The sequence below is a fragment of the Vicugna pacos genome, chromosome 18 (assembly GCF_048564905.1).
Source record: "Vicugna pacos chromosome 18, VicPac4, whole genome shotgun sequence".
NCBI lineage: Eukaryota > Metazoa > Chordata > Mammalia > Artiodactyla > Camelidae > Vicugna > Vicugna pacos.
The window spans coordinates 46,557,170-46,580,592 of record NC_133004.1 but is presented as its reverse complement, the minus strand read 5'-3'; the positions used below and the strand labels follow the sequence as shown (position 1 = coordinate 46,580,592).

General features: G+C 60.9%; 1 long non-coding RNA gene and 1 other non-coding gene across 3 annotated transcripts; both read right to left on the bottom strand.

The window, feature by feature from the left end:
• Positions 1–323: 323 nt before the first annotated feature.
• Positions 324–22,939, bottom strand: LOC140686991 (uncharacterized). Of its 2 annotated transcripts, none has more exons than XR_012061003.1 (10): positions 22,551–22,939; positions 22,141–22,224; positions 12,589–13,042; positions 11,264–11,361; positions 9,965–10,488; positions 7,896–8,029; positions 7,394–7,507; positions 4,742–4,994; positions 1,321–1,401; positions 324–684 (listed from the first exon to the last, which is right to left on the bottom strand). It is a non-coding gene; the product is annotated as an uncharacterized lncRNA (long non-coding RNA). The 2 variants fall into 2 exon arrangements; XR_012061004.1 differs by having other exon boundaries at positions 11,264–11,330.
• Positions 15,657–15,728, bottom strand: TRNAT-GGU (transfer RNA threonine (anticodon GGU)). Its single transcript has one exon. It is a non-coding gene; the product is annotated as a tRNA-Thr (tRNA).
• Positions 22,940–23,423: the final 484 nt, after the last annotated feature.

The following is a 23,423-nucleotide window of genomic DNA, read 5'->3' as shown; positions in this document are numbered from 1 at the left end:
GGAGGGGGCTCCCCTGAGATCCCACCCAGCCCCCCTCCTTCCAGGGCAGTTGCTGCCACAGGAGCTGGGCTGAGGCCTGAATCCTCCACCCCAACCCTCCAGCACAACTCCCGCCCTCATCCCCTTTCCCGAGGAATCCAAGCCCTGAGTTTAATGAGTCGTGAAGTGTGAGAACTTCCTGAGACCTCAGCACCCCTGATGCCAATTCCAGATGTGCTGGCGGGAGGGGCTGGGCCTCCAGGCCTGGGCGAGGGCTAGTGACCCTGGTCTAATGGGCCAGGTTCCAGGGATCCGGGCCTTGAGAACTGGGAACAGGCAGCCTCTCCACTGAGAAATCACTCTTTTTCTTCCTTGTAGCATTCCTGGTGCCCTATTTCACGGCACCGCCAAACGGAATATTACTTTTAAAACACTATGAAATACCAGATCCTGGCCTCCGTGCTGCTTCGGGGGAATTCAATTTTCGCTGAATGGTGAGAAGCGCCAGCTTTTGTTTGAGGGGCTGGTCAGTGGTTCCGTGGGAAGAGGAGGAAAATTCTCAGGGGTTGTCTTGGCATCCCGGAGAAACTGCTGGTGCCTGGGTCACTCCCTGGTGTCCCTTGACCACCTGCCTCACACTCAGCAAACGTCTTGGATGGGCTGGGCCCGTGCACAGCACGTTGTACCGGCTGTCCCGGCCTGCTCCTGCACATTAATTAGCATTCTTTATTACTCGCCTGGCTCAAAGCCTGGCCTAGGGAGTGACTACTTACAAGGTTATCTATTGCTTGTAATCTGTCCACCAGCACGGTTCCGCCCCCATCCCTCCTGCGTGGTCCCCCCCTCCCCACGCTCCTGTTCTGATCTCCTTTTCTGATCTCCTGGAGAAGTTACTCAGACCGGCCAGACCTCCCTGCGGACAACTCTGTTTTCCGACGTTTGCGGGAGGGCTGGGAAGGATGCTGGAAGAGGGCTGCCTCTGGAATTTTCTGGCCCTCAGTTTGAGCTAAGATTGCTGCCCCCTCTTGCTTCTTAATCTGTGTGCGAGACAGGAATGGGCAGTGGGAACCAGTGAGAGGGTCCAGCCCCTGAGTTCTAGAGATCAGTCCAGCTTCTCTGAACCTGGAGCAGCCTGCCCGCCCTGGTCCTACAGAGCCGCTCAAGCTGCCTGCCCCAGGTGCTGGGAGCTGCCAGCAGTGGGGGTGGGGAGGTGGGGACCCAAAGTGAGCCCTAGGGAGGTCCGCAGGGTCCACACTAGGCTGGGGCTACTTCAGGGTGTGTGCCTGGTGGGGAGAGAGGCAGCCTTCCCCAGCCCTAGAAACAAGAAAGGAGTTTCGATACATGAACTTGGAAACAGGATCAGATTCCTCATTCCTCCCCCGTGGCAGTCTTCTGTCTTCCAAGGCCACTCTCCCTTGTCCCCTGGAGAAGGAGAAAGGTGTGACTAAAAAGCCCAGCTTGGCTTTCTGATGGCCACACCCAGGAGCCGGCCTCCAGCTCACCAGGGCAGGACCAGGAGAGTCCGAAAAGAATCACTAGGGAGAGTGGCCTGTGAATTTCACCCCCCCCCCACTGATTCACTTTCACTGAAAACAAACAAGTAAAACAACGCAGGGGCTGCGGAGGGGGCACCCAGGCTCCACCCCGAGCCGGACCTGCCTGGCCTCTGGCGGGCGCTAAACCTCAGTGACGCGTCTTACCCACACCTTACCCACAACTCACATTTTGCTTTCGTGGATTCCGGATCTCAGGCTGCCCTGCTACTGAGCAGAGAAAGCCCCTCACCAAGGTCTCCACCTGGGCCCCCCCACAGTGCCAAACCCGCTCTGGAGTTTCCTGTAAACAACTGCTCGCTGCTGGAGTTAAGACTCTCTCTAGCTCTCTCTCAAAAAAAAAAAAAAAAGATAAAGCGATTTAAAGATAATTAATTGCATTAAACTATTGACTAACTACCTCACTCAATAGTAATTCATTTAGAGAATATTAAAATTGGAGGAACAATAATCAAATTGATGCCAATTCCCAAGGGGAGGGAGATGGCCAGCAAATTGGATACTTCCCTTAATCTGGCGTAAATAATGAAGCCTGCGCCCCTCTCTCAGGCCAATCCCCTATCATTCATTCCAGACTCGAAAGCCAGGCTTCATAACTGGTATCAGTTACTCAGTGAGTGGGTTTTCATTTGTTTCTTGTTATCCGTCATAATTGCGGAGTGCAGTCTCTCCGAGCTGAGATTCGGGGCCGCGGTGGAGACCCGCCCAGTTGCTCCAGCTCAGTGTCAGCAGCCGACTGGGAGGTGGGGGGCTCTGGCTGCCCCCCGGATTTGGTATTTTCTCATTGGTGACAGTTTGTCACAGGCCCGCAGCCAGTCTGGGGACCTGGCCGCAGTGACTGGACGGTCCCCAGTGACCTTCCTCTGCAGTGACCACCCAGAGCCATACCGCCATCCAAGAAAACACTTCCAGCAGCAAACCCAGGGTTAAAAGCCACAGCGACAATCCGTTTGTGTTTGAGAGTCGAGGGGTGGAAGCAATGAACCCCAGACAACACCCGGGGGAAAAATCCAGCGGAGGAGGGAGGCAAATTTGGGAGATGGAGGAAAAGGGGGCTAAGGAGGAACACTTGATGGCCAGGGGCCTGGGCAGATTGAAACCCACCATTTGGCCCCCAGGCCTGGGTGCCGGAGGGACGCAGACCACTGGCCGGAGCCCTGATAGCCAGTCCCGTCCCTGGGATGACTGTTTCGTTATTTATTCACTTATTTATTCATTTATAAAGTGTTTACTTAGCTCGCTGCAGATGTAACATCTCATTTACAGCGTGGCCTCAGGGCATAGAAACAATTGGCAACAAAAGAGTAACTCCGGAGAATTAGAGAGAAACACACACACACAGCAAGAGATGGGGGTGGGACGGCGAGTGGGAGCGAGCCAGGAGCAGGGCAGAGTGCCGGACAGACGGGTGGACGCGCCGGAGACCCCCGGAGAGGCGGGCAGGGACCGACGGCCGGTGCCAGGATGCGGGTGGGGCTGAGGGGCGTCGCTGGGGCCCACTCAAGACTGTGTGCGCCGTGGGAGTGCATACTCGTGGGCGGGTCAGCCGAAGGAGCGTGGGGGCAGTTTTGGAAGGGATGGGACCGGCCTGGGACCTGGTGGTGGCCATGACCAGGCAGGATCAGCCAGCCAGTTGTCCCCGAACTCGGACTCGCGGCCCGCGGAGGGCGCGCAGCCCTGGCCTCTCCTAGTCGGTTCCCGGGCGCCTCTTCCTATCCTGTGCGAGGGTCGCAGTGGACAAAGGCCTCGGACCCGGTGGGCTCCCTGCTGCGTTCAGCGCCCAGCCTGAGCCGCGCTCGGGTCCCCGCGGCCCGGGCAGGAGGGAAACTGAGGCCCACAGCGCAGAGATGCGCTCCAGGTCGCGAGCGCCGAGATCGCGAATGGGCGCAGGGGAAGCAGAGGGCGCCGGCTGGGACGCGAGGGGCAGCGAGGGGCGGTGGGGCGGATGTGCGGGACCTCCGGCCCGGGACTGCGTGCACTGCGCTGCCCGGGCGTCTCCGTGGTGGGGGTCAGTCCGGTCGCTGCACAGAAGGGACTGCGGCGGGGTCCCCGCCCCCGCGCAGCCGTCAGGGCGCGGACGGGAGGCAGCTGTGACTGTTTAACTGGGAGCCGGTTGCCTGGCAACCCGAGGCGGCTCATTACCGCGGCCACAGTGATTAACCAAAAACGGAAAAAAAAAAAAAAGAGAGAGAGAGAGAGAAAGAGAGAGAAAAGGGGAAAAGGAAAGCAAAAAGTAAGGGAAAAAAATAGGGGAAAGGCGGGAATATGAAAGTAAAATGGATTATGCAATTAGCTAATTGGTAATCAACTTTTTAATTATTGCACTTAATTAAAAAAGTGTAACTACAACACTGCCCTCACCGAGCGTGGATGCGCGTGCAGGGTTTCACAGCCGCCTGCCCTCCCCCTCCCCAGCGCCAGGCAACTTCCTCTCCCTCTCGGCGCTACGTCCCCAGGAGGGGGCGACTGAGGAGTACTCTGCCGAGGCCGGAACTTTCCAGAAGGGCGTCCCAGCCTTCCCTTTGCCTCAGCCCCAGCCCGGCTTCCCCGTGCTAGGGGTGACGAGGCCTGGGTCCCCGCCTCTGTCCGCCTGGTGCTCCGGCGCGGGGCCGGCAGCAACCCTGCGGACGGACAGGCGCTGCCAGGAGTGGACGGTGCCCGGGTGACGACAGCAGGGGATGTCTGCTGGGGACTCTGTCCCTCGCCTCAGCCACGTGGGCAGGAGGCCCTGGGGCAGGTGCACTCCCAACTTCATTTTAAGGAAAGGGAAGGGAGACCGACTTCACAGGGCAGTCTGAGGCCCAGCCAAGAGTTTCCGGAGGGCGGGGGTCGCGGGAGGAGGTGCGGTGGTTGGGACAGGTGGAGGCCATCACCAGAGAGTCGCGATCCGACCGGAATCTCAGAGATCGGCTTGAAGGACCGTGGATGCCGGACGGGTCCCCGCCGCCCCCACCCCAAGTGCCGGCTCGGCCCAGGCCCTCCCAGCTCTGCCGCGGCGGAAGGGAGCTGCCCCAAAGTTGTGTCCCTTTCCTAGGCGCTCCGGCACCGAGGACTGCTTCACGGGGACTACACAGGCCGCCCTGGGTCTGCGTCGGAAGGGGACAGCTGAGGCCTTGGCTGCGCCGGGTGCAACTTGAGTGCCCCCTCGTGCAGCCGGCCTCCTCCCTCCTCCCCACCAAGCCTCGCACACAGGCTCCGATTCTGTTTACCTGGATCCAAGGGCAGCCGCCCAGGTGGAGGGCAGGAGACGAGGAGGATGCCGCCGCTGGGTCTCTGGTCTCTGGAGCTCGGCCGCTGGTGGCCGCTGGGCAGGCGTGTTTCCCTTCCTGCGCTCCGCCCCGGGCTCCCCTTCCTTCTTTCCCTCCTGGCCCCTCTCGCTCAGATTCCACTCTCTCCCTTTCTGTGCCTTCCCTCCACGCTGCCAGGCCCTGAGCCTCGGCCAGGCCCTCTCCGGGATTCCGTCTAACCTCGGAAAAGCCCAGAGCAGCCGCGTCGCTGGGGCTGGAGTTCTCGGCTAAGGGGCTGGGGCGGGAAGGGAAGGCGGCCCCCACCCCGGGGGACTCTGGTCGTGACCTTGCCCCTCCCCCTCTGGGGGCTCACAGTAGAAGGGTGGCGCTCGACTCGGGGTGCCCCCGCAGACCCTGGCAGCGCTGAGGCCAGGCCTGAGGCAGGAGGACCCGGCCAGCGTCTCCCTCCACGACCAAACCCGAGGGGCCGTTGTGGACCCTTGCGGGTTCCCTAGAGCCACTGGGCACGGCTTCCAGGGAGCGAGGCTTGAACTGGGACTTGGGGGCAGCACCTGAGTGAGGGCAGGGCAGTAATACTGGGGTCTGCCTCTGAGCCTTGGGCAAGAAGCCCTCCACTGCAGAGGGCACCTCAACTCCACCCTCCTCTCTTGAGACGCGTCCCGGGAGGGGCGTGTCCCAAGTGGGGCGTGTCCCAGGTGCGCTGTGTTCCGGGAGGGGCGTGTCCCCGGAGCCTTAGTGGGGCTTGCCTGGTTTTGGACTTTTCTGCAAGTCAGTATCAGTCACTCAGACCCCTTCGTCTCTATTAGTTTTACGTCTGTGGTTGTGACAGTCATCTCCAGCTCTCGAAGCTGTCCTGTCTGCAGGACTGTCTTAGCCAGCTTCGCGGAGACCAACCGATCACGGACTTAGGATTTGAGGGGTGGAAATTCCTCCTGCTCCAATGGATTCCAGCCCATCCACCCACGCTCACGTGTTCCTGGCCATGTGCCCGGGGGCCACACCCCAACCATCTTCAGACTCCAGGAGACACGCAGGCCTTTGGAGGCCTGTTGGCCCCAGGGAGCCTGTGAGGACTGGTCAGTGAGGGGGGTTAAAATGTGCCCGGGGTTTGTTTTAATCAGGAAGGGTAGGACATTGGGACTCAGGACTGTCACGAGGGAAGTAGACACACGGATCCCTAGGGACAGGAGGCAGGCGCAGGTGCGGGGGGGCAGAGGGAGGGAGGGGCGGGGGGGGCAGAGCCCTTGTTGGCGTTTCCGAGGGGAGGAGTGGGCGGGGCAGGACAGGCAAGTTTGAGCCAGCTAAGGATGGACTGGTTTGAATCATGTGGGTCGGCTCTCAGGCTGTCCCTAGTTGTCTGGTACCTGCCCTGGGGGATGGTGGGGCAGAGCCTCCTGCCTCCTGGAGTGTGAGAGCCAGAGAGAGGAGCAGTGTGAGTGCTCGATTTGCCTTTGAAAGGCGGAGCCCTGGGGTGAGTGGTTTTTTGGCTCTAGGAGCGGCAGTGTTTCCCACTCAGGCCCCAGATGCCAGAGCATCAGAAACTTAGGAAATGAGAAAATGCTGTTCGTGCATGTGACCCCACCCTCCTGGAGCTCTGGTTCAAACCTCTTTACCAACCACTGGGCCAAGTGCAGGGACTGCGGAGGGCTGGGGGAGCCCTGAGCGCCCAGCTGGGGACACAGTGCAGGGGAGGGTGCCTGGACGCTGGAAGGGCCCACTCAGAGCCACCGCCTGGTGCCCGGGCCTAGAGTGTGTGGCCGAGTGCTTCTCGAAGCCTGCCCTCGGTTGTCTTGGCCTGCTTCTCCGGAAGCTGCCTAGAGCCCTGTCTGCTCCCTGTGCACAATCCTGTGGGGTCCTCATGGTGGCTCAGCGGGCCGGTGAGGGCAGCCACCCAGGGTTGCTTTGCCCCAGGAGTGGGGAGTGCAGCGGCAGCTCTGAGGTTAGAGCTGACTGAAGGCCCCACCATCATCTTTCCAGGCAGCAGCCTGGCAGGGTGGGGAGTGGGGCCACAGCAGTGGGAGCCATCTGTGAAGAAACTGGCCTTATATTTTCTGGGGTTTGCTCCCCTTCTCTACAGGAAGCAACCTCAGGCCCCCGCCGGTCACCTGGGCAGAGCATGAGGGAGGCATGGACTCCCCTCTCCCCTGAGCCCCTCAGAGCCCCTTGGAGCCTCACAGCAGCCATGAGAAAGTTGGTGGGTGCTCACATTTGATTGCCTACCACCTGACATGGCCTCCCTCTGACCTGGGTTCTGGGGCGTGACCTGTGCTAGATACTAGGTGCCTCCACTGACAGCGGGAGGTGGGCCTGAGCGGTGAGGCCAGGGGTCTCAGCAGCCTGGGATGACCCTATGCCCGAGTTCCTTAGGCAGACTCACTGCTCACGTTCCTGCTGGGGTGGTGGCAAGGACTTAGGGGGGAAACATACATTATGGTCTGAATCGTGTCCCCTCAAAATTCCCATGTAGAAGTCCTAGCCTCCAGCAGCTCAGAAAGGGACTGTGTTTGGAGACAGGGTCCTTTAAAAAGGTGATTAAGGTAAAATGAGGTGGCTGGGGTGGGTCCTACCCCAAGAGGACTGATGTCCTTATAAGAAGAGGAGATTAGGACTCACATGCACAGAGGGAGGAGCTCGTGAGGACGCAGGAGAAGACGGCAGTCTGCACGCCAAGGAGGGAGGCCTCAGGGGGAACCTGCCTCCGATACTTTGATTTCAGACTTCTGGGCTCTAGAACCGAGACAAGACATTTCTGCTGTTTAAGCCCCACCCGGCCTGGGATATTTGTTACAGCAGCCCGAGCAGACAGATGCAGTGCATAGGACTGAGAGGCACAGGTCCGCTGTGAGGGAGGTGCCTGCTATTGAAGCTGTTACGGGCAGCCTCACCTGGGCCCTGGGTGACTTGGGGGTGGGGATTCCGGCAACCCCCAGACTCGGTGTCCTCACTGGGGAGGCGGCTCCTTCGGGGTCTCTCCAAGATTTGGGGACAGATCTGCTCCCCCAGGAGACTAAGGCCAGAGCACCTCTTAGGCTTCTTTCAGATCAAGCAGCCCAGGACAGAAAAGGGGTCTCTCACGTCCCATCCTAAAGTCAGGGTTGTCCCCTGCCCGCCTTGCCTGGGGAAGAGGCTGGGGGCTCTGGGCAGGGCCTTCAGGACGTCCGCAGCTGTCTCTGTCCAGGAGATGTTTCTGTCACTCAGGGTCCTCCGTGCAGGTGGAAGAGAGCCTTGGCGTGGCCTGGGCCTTGGTCTCTGTGGAGGGAGGCTGGCGTGAGGGGCGGAGGGCCCTTCCCAGCTTTTAGCTGCAGATTTATGTAAATGTGGATTATGGAATTTGGCCCCAATTCCGTCTCCCCGTCCCTCCGCCCCTCCCTGGAGCATCCTGGGCATTGGCACCCGTTGGTGGGTGGATTTCGGCAGCCTGTCCATGAGTGGCACTTAATTCTCAGGCAAATGTCTACTTATCTCACTGTGAGGTGGGCTTAAGGCATTTGCAAGGGACTGCCTGGCTCAGCCCTGTCTCAGCCTGGGGGTTTGGGGGGTGGAAGGGAGGGGGTGCAGCCAGGCCACAGAAGTGGGATGTCTCTGAGCCTTATGCACGGTTTCTCATGGATTCATCATCTGAGAATCTCATGCAGATGCTGGGGCAGCCCCACCGACCTCCCCCTGCGCTTTGACTCTGGGTGGGTCTCTCTGCTTCCCCATCCAAGGAAACAGGAACAGTGGCCCACCCTGCAGGGTGGGGACAAGGCCAGGGAGCCTGTCACCTGGAACCTGGCCTGTACCACTTCTGATTTAGAAAGATGCAGGAGACAGCTGTGGAGTAAGCTAAAACTCAGGTCTGGTCAGGCCTCCTGCACTGCCCTCCTTCCCCACCAAGCAAGGAGCCAGCCCTGCTGGGAAGACTCTGGACTGAGAGGGCCACCCGCAGGACCAGGCCGCGGGCCCCGTTGGGCCTCCTCGGGGCTGTGAGGAAGTTGCAGTTTAACGAGCCACGTCTGGGAGGGCAGCGGGCGGCCTGAGCCAGGTTTGCTGGCTGGCCCTGCTCACACTCCCTGAGCCCTTCGTCCTCTTCGCTGAGCCCAGCTTGCCCAGCACCTGCGGGACCCAAGCCCCACTGTGCTGGATTGGGATCATTTGGACTGGGATCCCGGGAGGGCTGAGGCCCCGTGGATGGAGGTGACCACTCTACCCTGGTCTTCGACCTTCCCCATCCATCTCCCCTTCTCCCTCCGGTTTCAGAGCCACCAGAACCACGAAATTCGTTCTAAAAAAATTACACCTTCATTCCGCTGCTAATCCCTAACTCCCTTAATTAAGTCAATGGTAGCCTAAATTGTTCTAAACATCTTTTGGGGGATTATATATTCTAATCATCATTATCCAAAGAATATTTGATTATATAGTCATCATATGATCAAGAGTAAAAATTATAATCCAAAAAAGGCATTTAATAGCACTCTAAACGCCTGGGTATTTGATAAAGGGTGTGAGAGGATTAGGTGCTGGACTGAAGGACAGGGTGGGACCCCAGCCAAGGACAGGAGCTGTCGCTCTGCTTTGAGACGTAAGACCCCAATCTGAGCAAAGAGGAAAAAGAACCAGTTGTTTCCCCTGGCTGTGCCCGCTTCTTGGCTAACAGGGTGCCTTGTTTGAACAGCTGTTTGGAAATGATTTCCACACGTTATCGCTAGGTTTGGGTTTCAGGGGAGTTTTGTGGGAGCCCTTGAGCTGGCTGACAAGGTTCTGTGAGGTCTCCTGGCCGGTGTGCCAGGATTGAGTGGTGACTGGCCTCCGGGGTGGTGGCCCCAGTTCCTGCTGGTGAGGCCCCACCCCCTGCGAAGTTTAATGAGGCACCTTACAGCTCCCAGGGAGCCCTGGGGAGGAGGGCAGACAGCAGCTTGTGGCTTGCCAGCTGTGCGACCCAGGACACGTCACTTAACCTCTCTGTGCCTGGGTTTCCACACCTGTGAAATGGAGATGCTATGGGGTCCAGTCAGTTTGTGGTGTGTTAAGTGAGATGGTGCTAAGAAATGCTCGGATAACACCTGGCCCGAAGCTAGCAATCCGTGAGCGGGAGCTGCTATAAATAGTTTGACAGGGACACAAGAGCTGTCCCCGCCATGATCTCAGAGCTACTCAGGTGAGACTTCTCCGGCATCCTGGGGTGTCTCCCTGTCCATCTGCCTTTCCTAGGGTCACAGGATCCCGTGTGGAACTGGAGGGTCTTCCAAATTACTGAGCCCAGTCTTCTCCACTTGAAGAAGGGGAAACTGAGGCCCGGAGGGAGGGCTGCTGGGGAGAGAATCGGGGCTAGAAACCTGTATCTCTAGGCTCCAAGTCTGCTTTCTGGTGGGAGCCCCCAGAAAGCTTAATTCATACCCAGGAACTGCTCTCTGCATGGTATTTGTGGGGTGGGAAGGAAGGGGGCGTGCCCAGCAGTGTGCCAGCCACGGGGGGCGTGTCCCTGCCCCAGGGTTGCCCTCTGTAGGGAGCTGGACAAGCCCATCCGGGAGCCCGCCACCCCAGGACCCGGCGGGGAGGGTGGCGGGAGGTGGGGCAGGTGGCATCTCCCGGCGGGCAGCGGGAGGCGGGCTTGGGGTGAGAGCGTGGAGGCCGCTTGCGGAGGAGAACTTTATGCCCTTCCAGTCATTCTTCATGTTTGTTTTCCTCCTGATAAGTAAATGAATCCTCTGCGCACTGTAAGGAATCTGGAAAGTGCAAACGTGGAACAATAAAACAGGAAAAAAAAAACCACCCTCAAGTTTCTGAGTTGCGGGCCTGATTTGGTTTAAAATCCTATGTCCAAAATCCATCCGTGGCTTCTTGGTCACTGCCTCGTGAAAACTGGGCATTCCCGGCCCTTCCTGCACCCTGTCCGGCAGGCCCCCGGCTGCGTTAAGCCATGGCCCTCACGCCACCTTCGCTGCCTCGGACGCTCTTCCTCCTCTCCCTGCCCACCTGGCAAACTCCTACTCATCCTCTAAGGCCCCACACAAGGGCCTCTCCTCTGGAAAGCCCACTTGATTCCCTCAGGCAGGACCACTGGCTTTGCTTTCAGTCCGCACCTCTACAACAGCGCCTGTCGCAGGGCTCAGGCCAGCATTCCACAAGTGAGGTTGCCTGACGCGCCCATCCTACGGGCGGGCGAGGACACTGGGGTCCAAGGGCGGGGCATGACCTGTGTGGGCTGGCCTGGCTGGACCCCAGGCCTCCTGCTGCCCTGGCTCAGCTGCCTTCCCGAACGTCCTGAGCTCTGTGACTGTCACCCTCAGGGCCTGCTGCTTAAGATGACCGTGCTTCTGGACTGACCTTAGTGTTTGCCAGCACGCGACATCCTGGGATACCTCTTCCTGCTCAGCCACTGCCCCTGGCACCAGCGAGATGTCCTGAGTCCCCTCCACCCACGTCTGCTGAAGCCGTTTGAGACGAAGTTACGACACAGGTGTTAAAGCCACTTTTCGGAGTGAAACATCTGTCGTTTACCTTTGTGACGCTGCGGGGACGGCGCTGAGGACAATCCCGTTGCATTTAATTTATTTTCTTCAGAATTCTGCAGCGAGAAGGGCAGGTTCCCAGGTGTTCTGTGCAGACAAATCAGGCTCCTGTGGTGTGAGGAAGCCCCCACCCCAGTGGGAGGATGGGCCCACCCTCCTGCGCGACCCTCCCAGGGGCTGGCATCCCCAGGCTGATTTATTCCTCTTCAAAGCAGCCAGGGGCCACTGTGGGAACGCTGGATGACACCTTCCTCTGCCCCTCCCCAGCGCCCCAGGCCCCAGTGACGAAGGAGCTGGGGGTGGACCGGAGTCCCAGTGTGGGTGGCTGGCCCCAGGCAGAGAAGCCTCACTGAACCCCCAGCCGGGTGGGGACTCTGCTCATCCACGTCTCTCATCCCTGTCCTCCCAGCACCCAGAGCCCAGAACATCCCTTCCCCTGGCTGGTCTTCTGGGAACCGCACCCCTCCTCCAGGGTGAGGGCACTGTAGAGGGAGTGCTTGTCTGGATGTCTGTCCCCAACCCAGGGGTGACAGTGAAACCCAAATTTAGGGACACCAGTGTTTTAAAAGCCCTTTCCAGGCCTCATGTCCCAGCACCCCTGAGAGGCTGATAGAGGAAGCAGAGACTCAGAGAGGTTCAGAAACTTGCTGGAGGACACACAGCTGGGCCAAGGCCGAGCAGGATGTGAAGACAGATGCGAGTTGCCCTGCGCTGGACCCTTCCCACTCTGCGTCCCCAGGAGGGCTGACGGCCAGTACTGCGAGGGGCAGGGGGCAGGGGGTGGGCTGGGCCTGGTCGAGGCTGCGGGGTGAAGTGGTCTCTGAACCAGGCCTCGGGCTAAGAGCAGACCCTCACCTCCATCCATCTTGCCTCTGACATCAGGCAACTCTGCTCTTCTGAAATAACAAGGCCCTGCCCTCCCGGCTACCTGAGAGCTGCCAGCCGGCCTGGGGACCCTTTGTGGGGATGGGTGTGGCAGAGAGAGAGAAAGGGAGGCAGAGACCAGCCTTCCCCACCCGCCCTGCCCCACAGCCAGGCTACTGGGGACCCAGCAGTCCCTCCCGTCTGCCTGCGCCCCAAGGAGCGTCCATGGATGTCCCCCCCCCAACCCCACCCTGGCTTTTTTGAGGCTGAGCCCATGCAGGGATCTCGGGATAAATGCTTCCCACTCTGGGGCTGAGGAACCCGAGGCCCGGGGGACCTGGGGTGCTGAGGGTTGCTCACGTCAGCTCCTGCGAGCCTCCTTACCTCCCCGGCACCCTCTGGAGGGGCCCTCTCCCAGGCGGCAGAGCCGGGGTGAAGATGTGAACCAACCTGGGTTCTGCACGACGGAGGGCCGAGCCCCAGATGACCTCTGCGTGGGGCAGGTTGGGGTGCAGGAGAGGAGCTGTGGGGCCCTTGGGGCGAGTCGGCCTCCCCTCGGGGTCTCGCGAGGCAGCAGGCGGGCGGTGATGGATGCGGGCCGAGCTGGAGCCACGCGGGCAAGCTGTTTTCCTCCTGACCACTTACGTTTGATTGGAAGGATTGGTTTCAGCCTGGCTGAGCCGGACCGGGGCCCAGGCACCGCCCCAGCACCGTCTCCCATCAAACGCCATGAATAATTTAGTCTCTAATTAAAAGTGAGGTCAAGCCATGAGAAATGGCTGGATGGTCGGTGGCTCGGTGATGCATTAAGTTGCTGGCAGATCTGAGGCGGGTGGGCAGGGGGCTCCAGTTCATTCACCAAACCTTCCAGCCTTGGTTCACCGTGCAGGCAGCGGGGACCACCCTGGGGGCAGGGTCCCTGAGTGAGAGGTGGTGGGCTACCCAGAGAGCCACCCCCAGCCCCAGGGTTAGCACCTCCACCGTTGTCCCCTGAGGGGCCCCCTTCCGTCCAGCCCCCACCCTGTGTTCCCCAAACACACCAGCTCCATCCTGCTGTAGCCTGTGTTCTTTCTGGAACATTCTTCCCCCAGATATCTGCTAGGCCTGCTTCCTCACTGCATTCAGGCCCCTGCTCAGACGTCACCGTGCCCATCCCTCTGTCCACACCCCGTGCCCCAGCCTGTTCTCTCTGACCTGCATCCTGCCCCTTGCTGCTCAGCAGGCCCCTTGGCTTACCACCCCGTTGACCACTCAGTCGTTGTCGTCCTCCAGCTAGAGCATCAGGGTGGGGCCTTTCCCAGGTCCCCGTGTCCTCAGCACTGAGGACAGTGCCTGGCACAGAGTGGTCCCCTGACGGGGGTCTCCCCAGCACAGCGCTCCCCTGGGGGCAGCCAGGTGTTGGCCCCCTCTCCCTCCCTCCTCCTGGTCCCAGAGACCCAGAAGACAGACCTCTGGTCCCTCCCCCTGAAAGTCACATCTGAGCCTTGTGCTGTCCCCTCTGCCCTGGGACAGCCAGAGGCGCACGCTACCTGGCCGCAGACGGCACCACGGCCGGTGGTTGCCTCAGGGGAGCCCAGCCCCTGCCTGTAGGTGCTCACGTTCCTGATGGGTCAAGGCTAAGAATGGCGATGGCTGGGCAGCCCTGCCCAGGGGGCTGCCGGCTGGGGGCCAGGATGGAGGGGCAGGTGCTGGGCAGGGGCCTAGATCCTGACACCCTTGTGCCCTCCCTGGGAGGACATCAGACCCAGCAGTTAACCCCAGGAGTCACTGCTCTGCACTCATGTCCTGGCAGGCCAGACCCCGCCCCAGGGGACACGCCCCACCCGGGCCCAGGAGACCCTCGGAGGGGTGCCCGGGTCATGAAGCACTCTCTGGGCTCCCTGTGGTGGGAGAATGTTCCCACATTCTAGAGGGGAAAACCGAGGCACAGAGAGGTTGAGTGACTTGCCCCAAGCCCCCTAGCCGGTCAGCGGCCAGGAGCTGGTTTGGGCCGGGGCTGGCCCCTCCCCGACTGGCTGTGGGAAAGTGGGCAGTGCAGGCGCCTCGGGGTCTCGGTGGCTTCCTCTGCAGAACAGACCACGCTCCTGCCAACACGCGGCCCGCCCCTCCAGAGGGGCGAGAGTCCAGGGTGGAGCTTTGACTCAGACACACCCCATCCTGAGGCTGCCACTGCTGGGGGGCCAGCACAAGGCTGGGGACCTGGCTGGGCAAGTCCGCTGGAGAGCCGGAGACCAGGCCAGCAAACCCAGCCGCCCCAGGGCTGAGCGGCAGGTCCCAGCTGCAGCCGCGGCCGGCCAGAGCCGTGCCGGCCGGCGGCTCTCCGGCTCCTGTGCTGGGTGGTGGTTTGTGTTTTCTGAGTGGAACTGGCGAGGGGAGGGGGCGCCGCTGGCCCTTGGGTAGCAGATTAAAGATGGATATATTGTTTGTTACAATCAAGACCTCTGATTTCAGTTTTATAAATTTTTAAAATATTAATTATATTTTGGAAAGTGTGCCGAGGTGAACGCATTAGCCGCTGCTCCCTGCTTAGCCGGCAGCTCTGCTGTTTGGCCCAGATTAGCTGCCGAGGAGGAGGTTGGGGCATTTTAATCCACCTTGTTAAGTTATTAAATTCTCTCTATTTACGCACGGATCCCACTTTCATTAGCATTGTAACAGGTGCTCATTAACAATTTATCATTTGGGAGGCGGCATAAGACCACAGCCAGAGAGACATTGCTACAAAGTTTACTCTTAATTACAAGGAAGCGGCTTTGAGGGCAAAACAAGGCTGCCACCCCTCCCCCTGCCTCCCTGCCCTCCCCCTCCCTCATGGCCCCCCTCTGGGGGCCCAGAGGCTTCCAGAAGTTCAGGGCCTGCTTGCTCTGGTCATTCTGGGCTCCCAGAGGAGCAGCCCACAGATGAGAGCCCAGTCTGGGCACTGAGGCACTGGGACAGAAGCTTGACCCCTGGGCTGTGGCCTCCTGAGCCCCTGAGGGGTGGAAGGAGCTGGGCCCAGAACCAGCCAGGGCTCCATTTCCCACCAGGTGCCCTGGCAATGACTTAACCTCTAAAAGCCTCTTTGGCCTCCTCTCTAGAGTCCAGATGGTACCAGTGCTGGTGGAAAGGTTGTCTGCAGGATTACCTGGGAGGGCCTGTAGACGCCTGCTTGGCCAGGATGGGGCGGGAAGGGCCTGGAGAGGCGCTGGACCCCATACCTGCCTTCTGGGAGCCCTCAGGGGAGCCGTGGGCTACAGGAGGGGCTGGGGGTGCGGGACCCTCCAGAGGGAGGAGGTGGGGTGTCCTTGCATCCTCCCACAACCCATGAGGGGGCCCAGGGAGGTCATGCTGATGCACAGGAAGGGGTGGCCAAGCCCAGGCATGAGGCGGGGCCCGAGGGGGCTCCCAGCTGGCAGCTGCCTTTGCTGATGGTCTAGCTTTCCCGAGCACCCACTCAGGGCCCCACAGTGGGTGTGCCATCAGCAGGCTGTTTGGGGGGTCCTCAGAGTCCAGTGTCACTACTTTCTTTTCCCCCTTAACGGAGACACTGGGGATTGAACCCAGGACCTCGTGCACACCAAGCACTTGCTCTACCACTGAGCTGTACCCTCACCTCACGACTGTTAAACTTTTAATGCCCCTTAAAGCAGGGACACGTGTCCTTCTTCTCAAGGTGGTCGTCTATGAAGGCAACGTGTGTGCCGCCCCCTCCTGCTGCCTGGTCCCCCAGCCAGGGCCGGGGTGCTGGGTGGGGTGGGGCTGGAGGAAGGAGACTGCGGGGTGGACACTGTAGGAGGCCAGGACGGGGCGTGGGGTGGGGGCAGCAGGCACCCGGGACAGGGCCCAACATGGGAGGAGGCGGGCACTGGCAGAAGCCTCCTGGGGGGCCAGTCCCACATCCACAGTGGCAGGAACCCCCCCCCCCCCCCGCCCAGGCTTTGGCACCTCATATCTGCCTCTCCGGGCCCCTCCGCTCCCTCTGGGTCTGCAGGGACTGGTGCCAGGAAGCCCAGCTGACCCTGGCTCACCTCGTCCCCGCAGAGGGGCCGGTGGGGGTTAGCCCGCTCTGAGCTGATGCTCCACCCCTGGACGCAAGGGCTGGCTCCCAGGTCACCCGCAGGCCCTGAGCCTCCTGCTGCGTCTGCAGCCCCTGGGCCAGGTGTGACGAAGCCGCCCACCTCCACTGCCCTTGTGCTCTCCCTGGTCCCAGGGCGGGGGCTTCCTGGGGCAGCCTGGCCTCTCCAGACGCCTTAGATAATCGTCCTCATAATCGCCTTCCCTCACATGCTCCTTTAAAACATATTTCCAGGGTGTTTTCCACGGACAGGGCTTTTAATATTCATCTCAGCACTGACAATTTCCCTGCCTTGTTACGGGAGCTGGTGTCGGTTTTTCTTTGTATCTTTGGACAGTCGGTTTATTCGGAGCCACTTAAAGGCTCAAAAGTGATTCTCTTTTATAATTTGAGGAGTTTCATGGGCTGAACATCAAAGTGATGGCCAAGACTGTTTCCCTCCCATCCTTCTCTCCGCCGCCAGATGGGCCCCCTGCCACTCTCAGTGCCCCCAGGCTTCCTGAACTCCAGCTTTGTTCAGGGGGCCGGTGGGGTGCATTTGATCTAGGGTTCTGGAGAGCAGTGAGGACAGCGGAGGGACTCTTGGCTCAGAGGCTCAGGCCTGTGCTGGGTGCTGCCCCATCTCCAGCCTGAAAGAACCACCTGGGCCTCATTTTTCTCATCTTTAAAATGGGTGTCTTGAGGGGTATAGCTCAAGTGGCAGAGCACATGCTCAGCATGCACGAGGTCCTGGGTTCAATCCCCAGCACTTCCTCTAACAATAAATAAACCCAGTTACCGACCCCCCCAGCCAAAATAATTAAACAATACAATAATACATTAATTACTTTAAAAAAATAAAATAAAATAAATGGGTGTCTTGGCTCAGAGCAGGGCCATACACTCGAATGCCCACCCATAGGGACCAGGCCACCCTGACAGGAGGGGCCGGCTGGGTCCATCAGCCCAAAGAAGGATCCGTCCATTCAGCAGCACTGTTTGAGCACCTACTGTGCACCAAGCACTGTTCTGGGTGCTGGGGGCCGCAGGAACCAAACCAAACTCCTGTCCTGGTGGGTTTCAACAGGTGGACGACACTTCTTTTGGTGACAGAGAAACATGGGATCTGGGGCGCTGGGGAGGGGCGGGGTCCTGAGAGCAGTTCTAAGGGGTGCAGCTGCCCTTGGGGGCCCCTTCCCCACTCCTGGGAGGCCGCCCAAGCTCACGCAGCAAGTAAGCTTCGGGGCCGGGCTGGAATTGCCACAGGGACACCCTGGGTTCCCTCTGGGTCCCCAGGCCTGTCCTGAGCCTGGTCACCCCCTTTTGGCCAGATGGGGCAGTTTTGGCCAAACAGAGGCTGAGAGCTGCCAGGGGTTTGAGCTTTTCAAGAGAAGCCAGAGATCTAGACTAGCTTATGGAGTCTCCTGATTGCCAAGAGTCGGCAGCTGTTTCAAAAAGGTTAAAAAAATACCACAGAGGCCAAAAATCTGTTGGCCAGGTTCACCTATAACAGGCTCGGTTTGCAAGTTCTGGTCTCGACGAAGAAGCGGTGCTTTCCCACTGCCGGGAGCAGCCCTGGGCGCTCACCGTCAGGCACGGGTTTGCCTGACGAGGACGCGCCTGCGGCTGTCTGGCCTTCGCCCAGTCCACCGGCCTCACTGTGACGCCCTCGGCTCACCCGGGCCAGGGTGAGCACCCGCCTCGGCCGGGGGGAGGGGCTGAGACCCGCCTGCCCCCGCCCCCGCCGTGTCCTCCGGCACCCCAGCCTTCGAGGGGACCGGGCCGCCTGACTCCTGCCAGCGCGGTGCGTCTGTGCCCGCGTCTCTGCCCGCTGCCGCCGGCGCTGGTGTGATTTTACTCTGTACTTTCAACTACAGCAAGATAAATGGGCGCAATTACACGGCTCCCAGGCTGGGACCGTGTGGCCTGGCATATGTGGGGCCAGCCTAAGCAGAAACCCAAACGCCTCTCCCGCCCGAACTCCACCTCCGAGCCGCGCCTCCGTTCCCGCACGGACAGCTGGCGAATCACCAGCTGAGCTGCGCTGTCTTTACTTCTAGGACAGAAAGTGATAAAAACGCACGTTTAACGAGCATGTAGCTGTTCTACAGGGGCCGGGGAAACCTGGGGAGACCTGAGTTCCACTGCATGTTCAGAGCTCAAACGAAGCCCAGGCCAGGGCTGCGGCCGGTGGCCCAGCAGCCGGGTAGGTGCACATGTGGGGCCGGCAGGTTTGGGCCCGTTTGTGGCTTTGACAAGTCTGGTCCTTGTAAATCTGACCCGAGTTTCTCTGCCTGTGAAGTGGGATCTCCTGCTCCCAGTCTTGAGGGGCCACCTGTAGGGTGTAGCCTACAGAGGCTGGAGACACCCTGATGAGAGCTGGAAATCCTCGCTCCTGAGAAGTGACAAGCAGGTGGCACTTGGCAACAATGTCTGGGCGTCCCAAAGCTCTGGGTGTGATAGTCACGCAGGTAGGCACCCTCGTGGACCCTAGGCCTTCACCTTGCTGGCTATGGCCAAGACCCAGCATGTGCCCACCTATGGATGAGCAGCTGAGGTGTCCTGAAGAGAGGGATGACCTGAGGCCCCGCAGAGTGGGGACACAGCCAGCGTTCCTGCCCCTGGCCTCCCCGAGTCCCAGCACCCCAGCCCCCGGGGCTCGTCAGCTCCCCTGCCCATGCTGTGGGGGCTCTCGGGGGCCCAGCATCCTATGCTGCCGTCTCTGTTGGGTCTCTGGGGACGGTTGGAGGGTTTGGGTGAACCTCTCAGATATTGACCAGATTCACAGGTTCTCCCCCAAGGTAGGAGGTGCTCGCAGAAGGATGCCAGGCCCCAGGTCCCAGCACCCCCCGCCTGCCCAGCAGCCCCGAGAGGGAGGCAGAGGGGGAGTTATGGCCCCCATGTGCAGATGAAGAAACTGAGGCTCAGAAAGGGTAGGTGACTCAGTTCATTTGTGCAGCTGACTTGGGGCCAGGCACTGGGGAACCCATGTGTAGGTGTGGAGAAGGGGCTGCCTGCTTGGGGAGCACAGGGGGAGCTGGACCCCAGCCCTGCCCACCCCCTGGGCCTCCTGCCCTTCACTCAGCAGCCCTGCCAGGCCAGGTGTAGGAGTGAGTAGAGCAGACAAAGCCCCTGGGCTCACAAGTGGACACACTTGATAATACTGGGTGGTTCCAGGTGCTGAGCTCCCAGGTGCTGAGTGGGAAATAAAATTGAGGGTGAGGGATAGGGATTGCCCAGGGTGTCAGAGAGGACCTGTGGGAGGAGGTGACACATGGACAGACACAGACATTATGCGAACTGGGGAGAAGCCCTCCAGGCAGAACAGACAGCAAGTGCAAAGGCCCTGGGGCTGGCCTGTGCCCGAAGTGGGCAGCTGCAGGAGGCTGTGTGGGGAGGGTGGTGAGATGGGGTGACGGTGGGGACGTGGTTAGGGGGATGGGTCACACTGTGTGAGGTCTGGGGTCTCCTTCCTGGGTCAGTGGGAAGCTGCCAGAGGGCTTTCAACAGGGGTGACACGTGGCCCAAGAGCCCCGGGGTGAGGCGGGCCAGAGCCAGGACTGGACTCAGAGCCTGGTGAGGAGATGGGCCCAGGGCTTTCTGCCTGCGAGGCCTCCGGTGGGGCATCCGGCACGCCCACCCCTCTTGAAGTCTCTGTGGAAGGTCACTGTGGCCCCTGTGTGAGGGAGAGCCTACGTGGGGGGCATTTCTTGAGGATGGTCCAGATCAGGGGCTTCGCAGGATCCCAGGGGGCTGGATTCTTCCTGCACCTGGGTCCCCATGCGTCCAGGCACTCAGTCCCGTTCCCTTTGACTTGGACGCCATCCTGGGAATCTGGGCTCTCAGGCTCTGGGAAACCCCAGGTCACACCTGGGAGCCCCTCCCCGAGCCCTGCTCCCAAAGGCCATGGTCCAGTCCAGGGAGCCCAGTTTAGGGAGCTGGTCCTGCGCCACCTCCTCTCCCCGCCCCCTCCCGCTGTGGAGAGGCCCCGGGCAGTGGGGGTGGGGCACCTAAGCCGGGGGGAGGCTGAAGTCAGCCCCACCCCCGGGGGCTGAGTGGGCAGAGCCCAAGTCCAGTGTGGGGCTTCGGGATAGTTCTGTGCCAGCCGGGACGCGGGGTCGGGGGCTCACGGTGATTTTACCGCCAGACCTGGCCTGAGCAGAGGAGGCACCTGAGAGCCTGGGGTTCCCTGCCTGGCCCTGGAGCCTTCCTCCCAGGGCCACCCTGACTCTCAAGGGGACAGCCGGGACTCCGGAGCACAGCTGGCAGGGCCCTGTGGCCGACACCAAAGGGCGCCCGGAGCCGGCCCTCCTCGCACAGGGAACAAAGGTGGGTGTTGGGGGGCCAGGCACAGCCTGGTCTAGGGGAGACAGGGGCGGGCAGGGCGCTGCTCACCGTGGGTGCTGAGGCTGGAGCTCTGGCTGCGTCTAGGGGTCGGGGAGGGACCAGGCAGCCCGGGCAGAGGCCTGGGACCCTGGTGGCAGGTCTCAGAGAGGACAGTCTGGCCGCAGGGCCCTCAGAAAACACCTGCCTGGTTTGTGGAGGGGAAACTGAGTCTGGAGGAGGGACCATGACTAGTCTCCGGACCCTTCTCCATCTCTTCCTCTCCTCCAAGGGGGCCTCTTCAGAGACCGTGTTCTGGGCTCTGAAGCCTCGGGACACCCACAGGCCGGGTCCGGGCCAGGCTGGGCCCCTCTCCTGCCCCGCCAGCCCTCGCCAGCTGCCCGCCGGGGCCGCAGGGGAGGTGGCGGCGTTGCCTTGATTGTGTCGATGGGAGATGATTTTCAAGGTGAAATTTCTAGTTCAGTTGAGTCACTTTCGTTCAAGGCAGCGCACAAAATGTCACCCCCGCCCCGTTCCGCGTGCAGTGTGCTGCTCTCCCGTTGCATTTAAATTTACTCCACTTTCCCTCCCTGACACCTGTTTAAATCAATATCTTCCTCTCCAGGTCGCGGGGAGAATGTGCCCGGCTCTCCACACAGCGCTTCTCAAATCCACTAAAATCAACACAATAATTGAAATATTTTCAAGCTGATTACACCGCAGCCCGAGGCTAGCCTGGTTGCTAAGGGTGAGCTCCGCGGTTGCTAGGGGGAGTAAATCATCTTGCATTATTTGATTTTTGTTATAGATATGAAACCGCTACTCCCGCGATTAAATGTCTCTCAGCCTAACACCTATGGGACCTGGGGAGAGGGGAGAGGACGGCGCCAACCTTGACCCTGTCAAATAAATACCTCTAACTTTCCTGTCCTCAGGCCTCCCAGCCAAACCTGTCTGCAGGTTTTTTTCTTCCCTGAACCTGACTTTAAATAACAAAGCTGTGGGGACCGGGAGATGAAGAGCGGGAAGGCTGTCTGTTCTGCTAACGGCACCGCGCGGACCCCACCATCCTTCCCCGACCTGCCCGGATGGCCTCGGGACGAGCCTGCCCGGCCCACTCCCCCTGCCCTAAGCTCAGGCTGGCCGGCCCGGGTGGGCTCGGGGGGACCACGCACCCCTGCGGGGCTCTCCAGCTGATGGAGGGTGGAGCGCCCAGGACTTGTGTCCCCCGTGACCCCTGCCCGCTTCTGACCCCCTTCTCCCTTGGTGGATTTGACTCGGACCCCGGCTTTGGCCCGAGCTTGGCCCCAGGGGCCTTGGAGAGAGGCTCAGGTCGCCAGTTCCCGGATGTTGGGACCACAGGGAACAGGTTCAATCTCCCTCAGATCGCGGGGCAGCAAGACGGAGGCCCAGAGAGTTGGGGACCCTGGGACACGGCTCTCACTGCTAAAGGCAGCCGTGGGGCACCCTCACCCACTGCTGGCTCTCCCCGGGGACATGGCACTCCCTCCATGCCCCTCCTGCCCTCCCGCCAGGGGGAGCCTCCAGCCTCAAGGCCGCATCCCCCAGCCTGCCCTGGCCAGCACCCTCAGAAAAGCAGGGGTGCCCCTGGGCAGCCGAGGCTGCACCCGCTGAACTGTAAGAACCTCTGCCCTGAGCCGGCTGCCGGGCGGCAGGTGGGTGGTGAGGCTGCCGTGCTGGGACCCAGCCAGCTGTTCCCATGAATGAATCTGAGTAAATTAACAAACAGCACACAAACCTGTCAGTTGAATCATTCTTGATGACTTTAAGTGCCACGCTGGCTGGGCGGGGCCTCACCCCTGCCCCGAAGAGCTGGGGACGGTCCTGGGTGGCACCCCTGGCCCTCTGCCTGCCCTTTGGGGGCCAGGTTTGGTTCCCAAAGCACTGCTGTCCCTGGGGTCCCAGCTCTGTAGGGCGGCACCCCGTCTGTCTCAGCGCCCACTGCCCAGGCACCCCAAACATCCGGGAAGTCCTCGCTGACCGCTGCCACCACCGTCAGGCCACCTGCCCACTCCCGCCTCCACCAGCTCATTACCCGGGATCATGGTGCTTTCTCGTGTGCTTCCAGCACTCTACAGTTTGCCCTTTCAGCCCCAGGGAGGCGGTCAGTCAGCATGTCCCAGGGCGGTGCAGGTGCTGAGGTGAAGGGAGGCCTCCAGGGTCACCTGCTGGAGACCAGAGTGGAGCCTGTCCCAGGTCGAGGTGCCGAGGACTGCAACACAGACCCGGAGACTCCTGCCGAGCCCTGTCTTGTCGCTAGGTGCCCCGTCTCCAGGCCACTGGACCCTGTGTGTGCCCTCCTGGGGGGTCATGTGCTGTGAATGACCACAGGGACGGCCGAGGGGGGAAGGGCTGGGCAGAGGCTGTGGAATTGTGGAGGGGCCCCGGAGTCCAGCACCTCCCAGCACAGTGGGATCCCTACCCCCAGCCCCGGGGCGTGGTCAGAATGTTCTAGAATGTCTGAGGCTTTGTGAGAGGCCTGGGGCCGGGTCGGGGCTGAGGGGACCCCACAGGGAGATGTGGAGTCCTACCTGGATGCCTACATCCAGGGCCACAGCCCCTCACCCGCCCCTGCTTCAGGCCATCCCTGGGTGGGCCTCCCCTTGCCTCATTCAGAGCATCCTGCCTGGTGCACAGCTTCCATGATGAGCCACTGGGACTGGGGAAGCAGCCCGCCCAGGGCTGGCAGGGGGTGTGGAGCTGGAATCCGAATCCGGGCCATGTGGCTCCCACGTCCGCTCTTCCCTCTCCTCCCCTGGACGCCAGGAGATCCTCGCACCTGGAGATCAGGAGTGACTGGACTCCCGGGGACCTGGCCTCTCGCACTCTCCCCCTTGGGCGGCAGGCGGCAGGGGCCTCACACTCCTCCACCCGAATGCCCTTGAGTGAGCACCCCGCGGCCTCGGCC